The sequence below is a fragment of the Elephas maximus genome, chromosome 12 (assembly GCF_024166365.1).
Source record: "Elephas maximus indicus isolate mEleMax1 chromosome 12, mEleMax1 primary haplotype, whole genome shotgun sequence".
NCBI lineage: Eukaryota > Metazoa > Chordata > Mammalia > Proboscidea > Elephantidae > Elephas > Elephas maximus.
This window is the reverse complement of record NC_064830.1, coordinates 73,036,597-73,050,523: the sequence shown is the minus strand read 5'-3', so window position 1 is coordinate 73,050,523 and position 13,927 is coordinate 73,036,597. Positions and strand designations below refer to the sequence as shown.

General features: G+C 43.9%; 1 long non-coding RNA gene across 1 annotated transcript in view; it reads right to left on the bottom strand.

Annotated features, from left to right (window-relative positions):
- Nucleotides 1–2,017: 2,017 nt before the first annotated feature.
- The window catches only part of LOC126086670 (uncharacterized), an 81,373-nt gene continuing 69,463 nt past the window's right edge, over nt 2,018–13,927 (bottom strand). Inside the window, exon 3 of the long non-coding RNA XR_007519570.1 lies at nt 2,018–2,089. This is a non-coding gene — a long non-coding RNA (uncharacterized LOC126086670). The remainder of the gene's footprint in view (nt 2,090–13,927) is intronic.

Below are 13,927 nucleotides of genomic sequence, written 5' to 3'. Positions count from 1 at the left end.
CCAAATTGGTCCAGCAGAGGTAGAGAATGCCCTGGTGGAGCACCCAAAGGTGGCTGAATCAGCCGTGGGGAGCACTCCAGAGCCCATTCGAGGGGAGGTGGGTAAGGACATGGATGTTATCATGTCTGCGTGTGGGCACTGGGAAGACAGAAGCAGGATCAACTTCAAGGCACTGTCTAGCCAGCCTTGGTCCTCTGGTGCAGAGGGCATAATTGATGTGTGTGTGGACTTACACTTCGTGGTCAGCAGATGGCACTGGACCTCATCTGTGCCACTGTGAATAAGGATTATGAACGATGACCACGAAGGTTGTGACGGTTAAGCTTGTGTGTCAACCTAGCTGGGCCGTGATTCTCGGTAGCTTGACAGTCGGATGATGTTGTGATCCCTTCCATGACGAAATCTGATATGATGTGATAACCTCCATGATGGGATCTGCTGTGAGTAGCCAATCAGTTGAAACGGAGTTTCCTTGGGCATTTGTCCTGCATTGAATATAAGTGGATATTCTAATAAGGCTTGTGGGCTTTCGCTCATTCTGGGTTCTGCAGCTGGCTCCTGTTCATCCCACCTCCGGTTCTTGAGACTTGAGCTAGCAACTTATGTGTGGTCTTGCCTGCAGATCTTCAGATCTGTCGATCTTCACAGCCTGTGAGCAGGAGTCCTTAATGGGTACCAACGCATTTAACTCTCACAACAACCCACTGAGTTAAGTATTCTTATTATACTCTTTTTATAGAAAAGGCGTGGTCCCTAGCAAGCAGTTGTCTATTAACCTACCCTGAAGGTTGGCCCTTTGAACCCACTCAGTGGCACTGCTGAAGAAAGGCCTGTCAATCTGCTTTCATAAAGTTAACAGCGAAGAAGACCCTATGGAGCAATTCTACCCTGTAACACATGGGGACACCATGAGCCAAATCAACTGGAAGGCAATGGGTTTGGTTTCGTTTTTATAGACTAGGAAACAAGTATAAAGAAGTTAACTAACTCGCCTGGATCACACAGCTAATAAGTGATGGAGCTAGAATGAGAATCTAAGCAATCTGGCTCCACACTGTGCATTCCTTCATTTAACAAGTATTTCTTGAAAACCTACTATGTACTGAGACATATGCAGCCAAATTGGGGGTATCATTAATCATCATCATCAATTGCCAATACTTATTGCTCACTAGGTTCCATGCAGGGAACTCTACATACAATAACATTAATAATTATGATGATACTGTTACTACTACTACTGCTAACAACAGTAACAATAAATTAAAACTAGCCAGATGGTTCATATGTATCATCACTTGGAATATTTACAGATACCCAACAAGGGATGAACTTTTATTGTTCCTCTTTCACACATAACAAAACTGAAGTTAAGGGAAGAAAATAATTTTCCAAGGACGTAGATGGCATCAGAAGTAGTTAGATTGGAACCTAATCCTTTCCTTTTCCACAGTCGCCATGCTCTTATCAAGTATATGGCTCAAGCATCACCTTGTTCCTCCAATCATTCAATAAACATTACATTTTTGATGTCACAGTGGTTCAGTGCTCGGCTATTAATTGAAAGGTTGGCGGTTCAAACCCACCAGCCCCTCTGTGGGAGAAAGATGTGGCAGTCTGCTTTCATAAAGCCTTGGAAAACCTATGGGGCAGTTCTAGTCTGTCCTATAGGGTTGCTATGGGTGGGAATTGACTCGAAAGCACTTGGTGGGGTATATAATATATTGGCACTCATTCTGACATCGCTCCTGTGCAGCAGCTGGTAAAGGTGTTCATCGTCCTGGCCCCACAGTTCCTGTCCCATAAGCAGGACTAGCTCACCTAGGAGCTCCAGCATCATGTCAATGGAGAGACAGCCCGGTACAAATACCTGAGGAAGGTGAGTATGGTAGATGGGTAGGGTCTGGTCCTCCTAGCTGGCTCTGGTGCTTAGCTCTTCCAGGTCCTCCAGGGTGGTGAGGGGTAAGCTTAGGTAAACAACAGCAGAAGGAGCAACTCAACTTGAGGAAGAGGTGGAGTTGACTTAATTGATTGGGATCCTCCAGCCTGTGTCAAAAACCAAAAAGAATCTCATTGCTGCCAAGTTTACCTAAAGTAAAAAAAAAAAAAAATGAGACAAGTGTCAAAAGACATAAGTACAAGAAGGTTATTTATAATCCTGCAAAATTTGAAAAAGAAAAGTCCAAATCAGCAGCTTCCAAGCTATCTGTAACCTGATTCATAGTAGGAAATACATTTTGTATTGCAACCCAATACTTATACACATTAACATAACTTACAATAGTTAATAAAATATTTACCATTATAACTCTCAATACATTGAATATTTTCTACTCTACTTCAGTTTTTTAAATGCTAGTTGCCACCAACAAAATTCTTTTTACAACTCTCTAATAGGCTACAGTCTATGGTTTGAAAATCACTGATCTCAATGTCCAACATAGAGAAGTGATTCAATTATTCCCAGAATAAACATAGGCTCCTCTGGTGATGCAGCGGTTAGCTGCTCGGCTGCTAATCAAAAAGTAGATGGTTTGAACCCACCAGCCACTCCCTGGGAGAGAGATGTGTCAGTCTGCTTCTGTAAAGATTATAGCCTTGAAAACCCTATGGGGCACTTCTGCTCTATCCGGGAGGCTCACTATGAGTTTAATCTGCTTTGATGGCAGCAGGGTTGGTTTTTTTACAGTTAGAAATGATGATGCATATATTTTTATTTTTCTAACATAAAAAGATCTTGACAGCACCATGGCATAATACGGAATAGTATATGTAGTATGATCCTATTTGCTTAAGCAGTGTTTGAAAGTGTACGGATTCCAAAGATCTACCGTTTCCTTCTTTTGTAACACTAAGCAGCATTGTTTGAATGTTTACAGTCAATACGCATTATGTAGCTATATGGTTAACATTGATTGATCATCTACCATACGTCCTGGCCCTGTGGTGTATGCTCAACGCGTAGTGTTATTTCACTTAATCCTCGTCATAACCTACTATGGTGTAACTATCCTGTTCTACACAGAGGAACTATAACACAGACAAAGTAAATGGCCTGAAATTACAGCTAATAAAAGGCACAGCTGAAACTCAAACCCAGGTGTGTCCGACAACAAAGTTCATGCTTTTCATTTCAGGCTATGCTGCCTCATAGCCTTCACATCGTAGCAACACCCAAGCCACCACAGTATGACCAACAGACAGACAAGTATCGCAAACATCAGCAGGACCACCCATGGTTGACAGGTTTCAGTGCAGTTTTCAGACCCAGACAGAGTAAGTAGAAAGGCCTGGTAATTTACTTCTAAAAGTTAGCTAATGGAAATTCTATGGATCACAACAGAATATTTTCTGATGTAGAGTTGGAAGATGAGCCTTCTAAGTTGGAACGCACTCAAAATACACAGTGGCCGAAACAATGGCCTTGAGCATAACAATGATTATGAATACGGCACAGGACCCAGAAACATTTCATTCTGTTGAGCTTGGGGTCGTCATGAGTTAGAGCTGACTCAATGGCAGATTAACAGTAATAACAAAGTTGCCTCATGGAGACTAGAAAAAATGATGCATAACACTAGGTGGGTGAGGTTATACTATGGGTAACTGTGATGGTTAAGCCTGTGTGTCAACTCGGCTGGGTCATGAGTCTCAGTGTTTTGGAAGTTGTATGATGTTGTGGTCACTGCCCTATTGAGATTTGATATGTAATCACCCCCATGATGGGATCTGCTGCAAGTAGCCCACCAATTAAAAGGGCGTTTCCTTGGCTGTGTGGCCTGCATCAAGTGTGGGGGACATTCTGGCAGGGCTCAGGAGCTTCTACTAGTTCTGTATGCTGCAGCTGGCTCCTGTTCGTCTGACCTCCCGTTCTTGGGACTTGAGCAAGCAGCTTACCTGCTGTCTTGCCTGCCGATCTTGGGATTCACTGATCTTCACAGCCTGTGAACAACAGCCCTACTCTCCTACCTGCTGATCTTGGGTTCGCCAGCCCCTGCAGCTACATCAATCAGGAGAAGCCACCATTCGAACCCACGGACTTAGATGTTCCAGCATCTACAACCGGGTGAGCCATTTCCTTGATATAAGTCTCTCTCTCTCTATGTATATATATAATTATACACTTTACTAGTTTCTCTTCTCTGGAGAACACAGCCTAAGACAGTAAAAAATAGCTTCAAAGTCTTAGTGGCCTATAGTGATGAAAGTTTATAGGACCTAGATAAAGTCCAGCCACCCTGTAGATACCTGTCAGGTACTAGGCTGATGGGAAGACAGGGTGCTCAGCCTCCCATGTGAAGAGTTCTGAACTCTTCTGCCTAGAGGTAACACACTTCACAGTTCATTGGCCAAAGCAAATCATGTGGCTACATCCACTTTCCTAGAATCAGGAGAGGACCTGAGATATGTGGTGAGCCCCATGGAGACGCCCACATGGTGTCAGCCTGCCTGGGGTCTGTGCAGCTGACAAGGAAGGGAGTGGGAAATGGAAGGAAACGATAGCAGGACTGAATCGGGTCAGATTTGCTTTCTCGACATCTAGGTGGAGTTTGTCCCAGGGCTGCCCAAAACCATCACTGGAGACATCAAACACAGTGCACTTCGCAAGAAGAGTTTGTGTGGATATAATCAACAGTAACTCACGGCCACTGAGGGAACCTGGGCACACCCCTGCCCATCTCAGTTTCCTCAATATGGTCAGGGGTAAGGTGTGTTCTGAGACTGGATTTCAAAGAGGATCAGGACCACCTAGATTCCTACGTTTATCCTCTTTGAAGTTAAGTTCAGTCACTACCCCTCCTCTCACTGCTCTGTCCCTTTGAGGTTGGCCAGGTGAGCACTGGGACTGGGGCTGAAGGTAATAAAATGCCACCATCAATGTCAACAACACCCCTGTTTTGGGACCTTGCTCTGGGCCTGGGCCTAGGCTAAGTGCTTCTTACAACTTCCTCTGTAATTCTTCCCAACCTCCAATCTGAGATAACCCAGGCTAGATGGATTCTCCCTCCTGGATCCAGCACCATCTGGTGCCCCCACTCACCCATTTTCATGTCCAGGGACGCTGAGGCCAGGAGGGAAACTGCATATGGCCGTAGGCTCTGGCCCTGCTGGGCTCCTCCAGGGCCCACAGGATGGTGAGCCCAGAGGTGGTCTGGGCAGGGCATCTTGAGGCTCGGTCCTTGCCTGGTGGCTGTATCCACTGGACAGATAGTCCAGCACCTGCCACAATCCAATGGGTCTGTTACCTTTGTGCCTGATAATAATGCTGCTGTTGCTGCTACCACCGCCCCAGCTCCTGGCCACCAGGGTGACGGACCAGGGCTCTCTGGGGATCCAAGCTGTGCTGCCCCAAGCTGTGCTGCCCGCTCACCCCTAACCAGGGCCCCAGGAGCCCTCCTCCTCAGATTTCCCTAGATATCTCTCCACCCAAACCCTCACCAGGGATTCAGGACTCCCCCAACCCTCCCAACAACCCCCAGCTACTCATCCCACCCCAGGGACACAGAGCCCTACAGATCCCCAGCGCTCCCTAGGGACACCCACTCAATCACCCCTCTCGGGGACCATGACTCTCTCAACCACTCCCAAGTGCCCCTCCAACTCATTATAACCCTCTGTAGCCACTCCCTGGTTAGGGATCCTATGAACTGACCCTTGACTCCATTCTTGGGGCTTGAGGTGGGACTACCAGGAGGACACCAGAGGCTGAGGGATCAGGGACAGAAGGGCCCAGCCTAGCCTGAGGGAGGAGGATAGACATACTGTCTCCTCTTACCCACCCTAGGGGTTGCCCTCAAAGAAGTCCCCTCTGGGGGTGCATGTTCCTGGCGTATGCACACACACACACACACACACACTCAGTGGGAAATGTACAGCCACCAGGAGCATGGGGACGCACAGACAAGGACCACCTGGTCTCAGCTGGGAACACGGGTGTGGGCTCATGGACAGGCTCACAGGGCCCCACACTGCAGGCTCAGGCAGAGACACTGTGGGGAGCACACGCAAACACAGACAAACACTCAGGGTCACCTGAGACAACCCCTCAGGCAAACTGACACATGATGGACACACCCACACAGATACATACTCAGGAACACCCAAAGGAGCAAATTTACACAAACAAAGGGATCCAAAACACAGACATTCCAGCAAGGAAACACATGCCCAGATACACACATACACACACACACAGAGAAGAGCGCAGAGACACAACAGCCACACGGGAAAACACAACACACTCACAGAGTCAGAAACTCAGACAGAGACAGCCACACAGATTACACTACTGCACACACACACTCACACACATGCACAGACCCTCGCCCCACAGGACACATAGAGGGCCCTGGCACTCCCAACAGAGGCCACTGCAGGCAAATGGGGCTACAGTCCAGGCAGGCCCTGCTCCCCTGAAACTGTCACAACAGGGAGTGCTTTCCGGGCTCCAAATTCATGCTGGGGCCCTCTGCAGGGCTGTGTCCAGGGCGCTGAGCATGGCCAGGGCAGGGGAGCTCTGGGACGAGCCTCTGGGCCTGAGATTGGGACTCGGACCCTGTCAGGGGCCCTTAGAGTCAGGGTGTCCTGTGGGGCCTAGTAGATGCAGAGGTCAAGTGAGGCCACAGGAACTGTTGTTAATTTTCATAGGCGCTGTGATGATTAATTTTGTGTGTCTACCGTACTTGTGCATGTAAATGTAAGGAAAGGTAAGGGGACTGTCCTAGAGGATCAACACAGGAAATGCCCAGTTAATAAAGAAAGCATATTCCAGACAGGAATAACGTTATAAATAATGGGAACTCCAGAACGCTTCATTGTGCTCATGCCTAATCTCTACATGGATCAAGAGGCAATTGTTCGAACAGAACATATTTCAAAAGGCGCACAGCAGGGTTGTATCTTTTTACCTTACTTATGCAGTCTGCACCCTAAACAAATAATTCTAGAAGCTGCACTATATGAAGAAGACAGCATCAGGATGGAAGGAACACTCCTTAACAAACTCAATAATCAATTGACACAACGTTGCTTGCCAAGAATCAAGACGACTGGAAGCACTTACCGATCAAAGTCAAAGACTAGAGCTTTCAGTATAGATTACACCTGAATGTGAAGAAAACAAAAATCCTCACAACCGGACCAATAAACAGTGCCATGATAGATGGCAAAGATATTGAAGTTGGCAAAGATTTCATCCTACTTGGAGCAACAATAAATATCCACGCAAGCTGTTGCTGTTAGGTGCTGTCGAGTCGGTTCTGACTCATATCAACCCTAGGTCAACAGAATGAAACACTGCCCGGTCTTGTGCCATCCTCACAATTGTTGTTCTGCTTCAGCCCGTTGCTGCAGTCACTATGTCAATCCACCTTGTTGGGGGTTTTCCTCTTTTTCACTGGCCCTCTACTTTACTAAGCATGATGTCCTTCTCCAGGCACTGATCCCTCCTGACAGCATGTCCAAAGGATGTGAGACACAGTCTCGCCATCCTTGCTTCTAAGGAGCATTCTCGTTGTTCTTCTTCCAAGACAGATTTGTTTTTCTTTTGGGAGTCCAGGGTATATTCACTATTTTTTGCCAACACCACAATTCAAAGGCATCAATTCTTCTTCGGTTTTCCTCATTCATCGTCCAGCTTTCGCACGCATGTCAGGCGACTGAAAGCACCATGGCTTGGTGCACCTTAGTCTTCAAGATGACATCTTTGCTTTTCAACACTTTAAAGAAGTCTTTTGCAACAGGTTTGCCCAGCGCAATGCATCTTTTGATTTGGTGACTGCAGCTTCCATGGGTGTTGATTGTGTATCCAAGTAAAATGCAATCCTTGACAACTTCGATGTTTTCCCTGTTTATCATGATGTTGCTTATTGGTCCGGTTGTGAGGATTTTTGTTTTCTTTATGTTAAGGTGTAATCCATACTGAAGGCTGTGGTCTTTGGTGTTCATCAGTAAGTGCTTCAAGCCATCTTCACCTTCAGCAAGGTTGTTCATCTGCATATCACAGGTTGTTAATGAGTCTTCCTCCAATCCTTTTGCCCCATTCTTCTACATATAGTACAGCTTCTCGGATTATCTGTTCAGCATAAAGACTGAATAAGTATGGTGAAAGGATACACCTCTGATGCACACCTTCCCTGACTTTAACCCATGCAGTATCCCCCAGTTCTGTCTGAATGACTGCCTCTTGATCTATGCATAGGTTCTTCATGAGCACATTAAGTGTTCTGGAATTCCCATTGTTTGCAATGTTATCCATAACCTGTTATGATCCACACAGTCAAATGCCTTTGCATGGTCAATAAAACACAGGAAAACATCTTTCCTGTGTTCTCTGCTTTCAGCCAAGATCCATCTGACATCAGCAATGATATCACTGGTTCCACGTCCTCTTCTGAATCCAGCTTGACTTTCTGGTAGTTCCTGGTTGATATACTGCTTCAACCGCTTTTGAATGATCTTCAGCAAAATTTTACTTGCGTGTGACATTAATGATGTTGTTTGATAATTTGTGCATTCGGTTGGATCACCTTTTCTGGGAACAGACATGAACATGGATCTCTTCCAGTCAGATGGTTTTTTTTTTTTTTCCCCCAGTCAGATGGTTAGGTAGCTGTATTGTGAATTTCTTGCACTGACGAGCGAGCACTTTCAGTGCTGCATCTCTTTCTTGAAACATTTCAATTGGTATTCCATCAACTCCTGGAGACTTGTTTTCTGCCAGTGCCTTCAGTGAAGCTTGGACTTCTTCCTTCAGTACCATCAGTTCCTGATCATGTGCTACCTCCTGAAATGGTTGAATGTCAACTACTTTCTGGTATAGTGACTCTGTGTACTCCTTCCATTTTCCTTTGATGCTTCCTGCATTGTTTAATATTTTCCCCATAGAATCCTTTGATATCGTAACTTGACGCTTGAATTTTTCTTCAGTTCTTTCAGCTTGAGAAATGCTGAGCGTGTTCTTCCCTTTTGCTTTTCCACCTCCAGGTCTTTGCGCATGTCATTATAATACTTTCTCTTCTCGAGTCACCTTTTGAAATCTTCTATTTAGTTCCTTTGTTTCATCGTTTCTTCCGTTCGCTTTAGCTACTGGATATTCAAGAGCAAGTTTCAGAATCTCTTCTGACATCCATTTTGGTCTTTTCTTTCTTTTCTGTCTTTTTAAGGACTTCAGGAAACCCTGGTGGCATAGTGGTTAAGAGGTTGGCAGTTCAAATCCACCAGGCGCTCCTTGGAATCTCTAAGGGGCAGTCCTACTCCCCATAGGGTTGCTATGAGTCAGAATCGATTCCATGGCAATGGGTTCTTTCTTTCTTTCTTTCTTTCTTTCTTCATGTATGATGTCATTCCACAACTCGTCTAGTCTTCAGTCATTAGCATTTGACGTGTCATATCTATTCTTGAGATAGTCTCTACATTCAAGTGAGATATGCTCAAGACCGTACCTTGGCTCTCAGGGGCTTGTTTTAATGTTCTTCAGCTTCAACTTGAACTTGCATATGAGCGAGTGATGGTCTATTCCACATTCCCCAGTCCCCTGGCCTTGTTCTAACTGATGACATTCAGCTTTTCCATCATCTCTTTCCAGAGATGTAGTTGATTTGATTTCTGTGTATTCCATGTGGTGAGGTCCACCTATAGAGTTGCCGTTTATGTTGGTGAAAAAAGGTATTTGCAAGGAAGAATTCATTGGTCTTGCAAATCCTATCATGCAGTCTGCAGTGTCATTTCTATCACCAAGACTATATTTTCAACTACCAATTCTTTTTTGTCTCCAACTTTCCCATTCCAGTCACCAGTAATTACCAATACATCCTGATTGCATGTTCTATCAATTTCAGACTGAAGAAGTTGGTTAAAATCTTCAATTTCTTCACCTTTGGCCTTAGTGGCTGGTGCATATATTCGAGTAATAGTCATAATAACAGCTCTCCCTTGGCATATGGATATTATCCTATCACTGACAGCACTGTACTTCAGGATAGATCTTGAAATGTTCTTTTTGGTGATGAATGCATCCATGCAAGCAGCAGTCAAGAAATCAAAAAATGTATTGCATTGGGCAAATCTGCAAAAGACCTCTTTACACTTTTATAAACTGAAAATGTCCCTTTGATGACTAAGATGCCCCTGACCTAAGCTATGGGCTTTTCAATTGCCTCATATGCATGAGAAGCCTGGACAATGAAAAAGGAAGGCAGAAGAAGAATGAATGGACTTAAATGGTGGTGTTGGCAAAGAATATTGAATATACTGTGGCGTGCCAGAAGGACAAACAAATCAATCGGAATTCCCAAGCCAAAAGTAGTTGCATTTTAATGTCATTTTAGTATATCCTTATCACTGATTTTTATCACTGAGGTCACATATATTCCTTTTCCCTTGAGAGTTTGCCTTTGATTCGTGTTTCACTTAAAAGGACACATTACCATTTCTAACATAGGAAGTTCCTAGTTAGCATTTTATCATTAATTCCTAGCACAGTTACGTTATGATCAGAAAACGAGGACATGTTCTCTGTGATTTCATGCCTCTGAAATTGATGGAGTGAGCTCAAAGTCCAGAATAGAGTGATTTTTGGAAATGCACCATGTGTGCTTGAAAATAACGTTTCTTGTACAATTGTTCGGAATAACGAGATAAACACATTATATATATATATATATGTATATATATATGTATATATATATATATACTGGTTTTCTATTCAAATGTTCCACATGCTTACTGATTTTCATCTGTTTAGTGTATCAGTTGCAGAGAGAGGGCAGGGGTATGAACTCCCCTGCTCTGCTTCTGTTTGTTTCTTCTAGCAGCTCTGTCATCATTCACTGTATAAGTTTTGTAGCCAAGACTTAGGACGGGAAATTCTAGGAGCTCAGGAAAGGAAGGAACAACCCAGAATGTGGGGGACAAGGAAGATGGGCTGGGAAGGAACATAAATCACAAGTTTCTTGATGATCCCAGAGAGGCCCTATAGTACGTATGGCAGTTGGTGGGGGGTGGTACATGGTAGATTACGTGTGGTCTGTCAGGTGTGGGTTCCATTGTGATGCGTCAGGGGCGAAGGCAGGGATTGGACGAGGGAGAATTTATAAACCATGCAGGTTACTAAGGCATCGACCAGATGGGAGAAGGCTACTGATCCTGCGAGTCCAACTCTTCTGCTCCTTGAATCCTACTGACCTGTTGAGCTACTCACCTACTTACCGACTTTGAAACCTCCTCCAGCTTCTCCTGTGTGATCTCCTCGCTCATCCATCCCACTCCTGCCATCTCTACCGTTTTCCCTTCCCTTCCCCCCCCTTCCCCCCCCTCCCAGGCGAACAAGCACCCCCTGTCTCTTCAGGCCATACCCCTTGTTCCACTCTCATACACAATTGGCCCTGTCCCCATCCCACACTTAACCGACTCCTGCGTTGTGCCACTGAGCTCCCTTAAGGAGACAGGACATGAAGGCACAAAGGGTATTGTTCTGGTTCCTGGTGCTCTGGCCACCAACTACGCCATTCGAAAATGTGAGTAATCCTTGAACATGCCGTGCTTTCTCACCTGTTATTGGACTCTTTCACACTAGTTTAAACAACAGCTTTTCCTGGGGTGGCTGAGGGGGACTCAGTCCAGCACGAAGGGTGACCAGAAGAAGCACAGTGTTTAGTGACCCCTGTCTGAGCTGACTTAGCTAGTAGGACACTCCTGACACCGGAGTCTCAACAATAGCTAGATGGAACAAGAGTGCCCAGAACTGGGGTTTTGACCCATGAGGAAAGGACGGCCTTGGTCTTTTCATGCATCTGATCTGCTTCTTTAATGAATTTGCTGAAAGTTACTGCTCCCTTTTAGACAGTGGCTACTCAAAGACACTGTGTTTTCTGAAAGCACACACAGTAGTCACCTCAGCTGTGAGGGCTGAGAAGAAACTGTTAGAGACCTCAGAGTTTATTTTCTAGAGAAACATCAATCTGCATGAGACTGAACCTCCATGTGGATTAGTATGAATTCCATTGCAAAGTTATTTTTTCCTAAAATACTTGTAACAATCTTGTTTTGAAAGAAACAAGATTTCCCTTTTGTTTTGGTGACCATACATTCAAAAAATTTTAGTATTCTCTTACATATTAGTTTCCATGTTCCTGTTCATTGGTTTAGGTGAAATACTATGAAAGGAAATTCTTGTTAGTTTCTATCTGGAATTATGTTGCTAACTACCTGCTAATTTCATAGATTTAATCATATAATACACAAGATTCCTCTTTTACGCCACTCTTTTATGGACTTCAAAAATCTGACATGACATGGCCTGGTTCAGAATGAAAATGAATGTTGAAAGAAAACTTCAATGGTTTTGGAAACTTGATGTTAATAGTACTCTGTACTTTTATTTGAATACGATTTTATGATGGCAACTGCCTATCTCTCCTGGTTATGGCCGTAACTATATACATCTGTATTTATCCCATATATACTCTCTTTAACACAGAATTTTCATGCCTATTATTTCTCACGCTTTCATACAGGTTGGGTGTACTACTGACCATTGTAAAGTGCCAGGATTCCCACATAATGTAAGTATGTATTTTTTCCTCAGTTCTAAACTGGCTTATAAATTCATACACTGTATCCTGCTGACTTTTTAAAAATACTTGCTATATATAGTCTTTTGGTCAAGGAAATAAAAAACTATAACAGTTTGTGTAGCTAATCTCTTTTCCTACAGCTCGTGTATAAGTGATGTATAATAATCAGCACCTAATTAAAGTATGCAGTTTGTTGAATTTTGATGTGTGTATACAGCCATGAAACCATTACCATTGTCAAGATAATGAACCTAACCCTCACCCGCAAGACATTCCTGCTGATTCTTTTAATTCATTCTGTCCTCTCCTTGGGTTTCTGCCACTCCTCTTCCAACCACTGATAGGCATTTTTATAGAACTTTTATGTAATTGAAGCATACAAGATTTACTTTTGGTTTTCATTGAGGATTCTTTAAGTCACAATAATCATTTTTAGATTTATCCAGGATGTGTGGTGTGCTAATAGTTGCTTCATTTTCATTGCTGAGTAGAAGTTCTGTATATGAATATGCCACAGTGTGTTTATCCTTTACCTTGGAAAGAGACACGGGGGCTGGTTTTTCCCCTTAGGACATGGCCCGTTAAAAAAAAAACCCAGAAAGCAGCACCTTCACAGGGTTGTCCCAGCTTATACTTTCATTTTGCAAGTTCACGATGAATCATTTTGCCTGGTTCCATAATTCATTCGTTTCTTTTGCTGAATCATATTCTGTCAAATGCGTATCTCTGTTGAATACACTGTCTTGAAGGAAATGTTGAGAATGAAAGTAATCAGTTTTCAAGAACAAACAGTTAAATCCAAAGTATCAGGTATCCGGAGAGTCAGAACTTGCTCTGAAGAAGTCTGTCTCCATGCACAGAGGAGTGGAATAGAATTAAAATCAAGGATCTTAGAGAAACCTCAGGTTGTTAGTGTCATCTACATTGTCACCACTTTGCTTTTATTCAAGCTCTAAAAGTTGATTAATTCTGAATAAAGACATCTCTTTTTGTAGCAATTTTCAGGCTTTTTTTTTTTTTTTTTTTTTTTTTTGCCCTGTGCTTGTCTTTAAGATGCTAAAAATTCAATGCATCCATGAGAAAAGTGTGATTCAGCATTAGACACAAGGGCAGGTAGAGCCTCTGGGGAACCAGAGATTGAGCCCCATTACAGACAGGACACTCACAACCTCTAACAACACTGCCAGACTCAGAGGAAACACCAGGTGGCCAGCTGCCAACCTTCCTGGAAGCAGAGAAACCCACTGGAGATATCTGATGGGTGGGGATGGTTCTCGGAGGCTGATTTGGGGTTTCTCTCCATGATTCCATGTGACTGCTATAATATATTTCTTTGAGGCTTCTTGTGACTT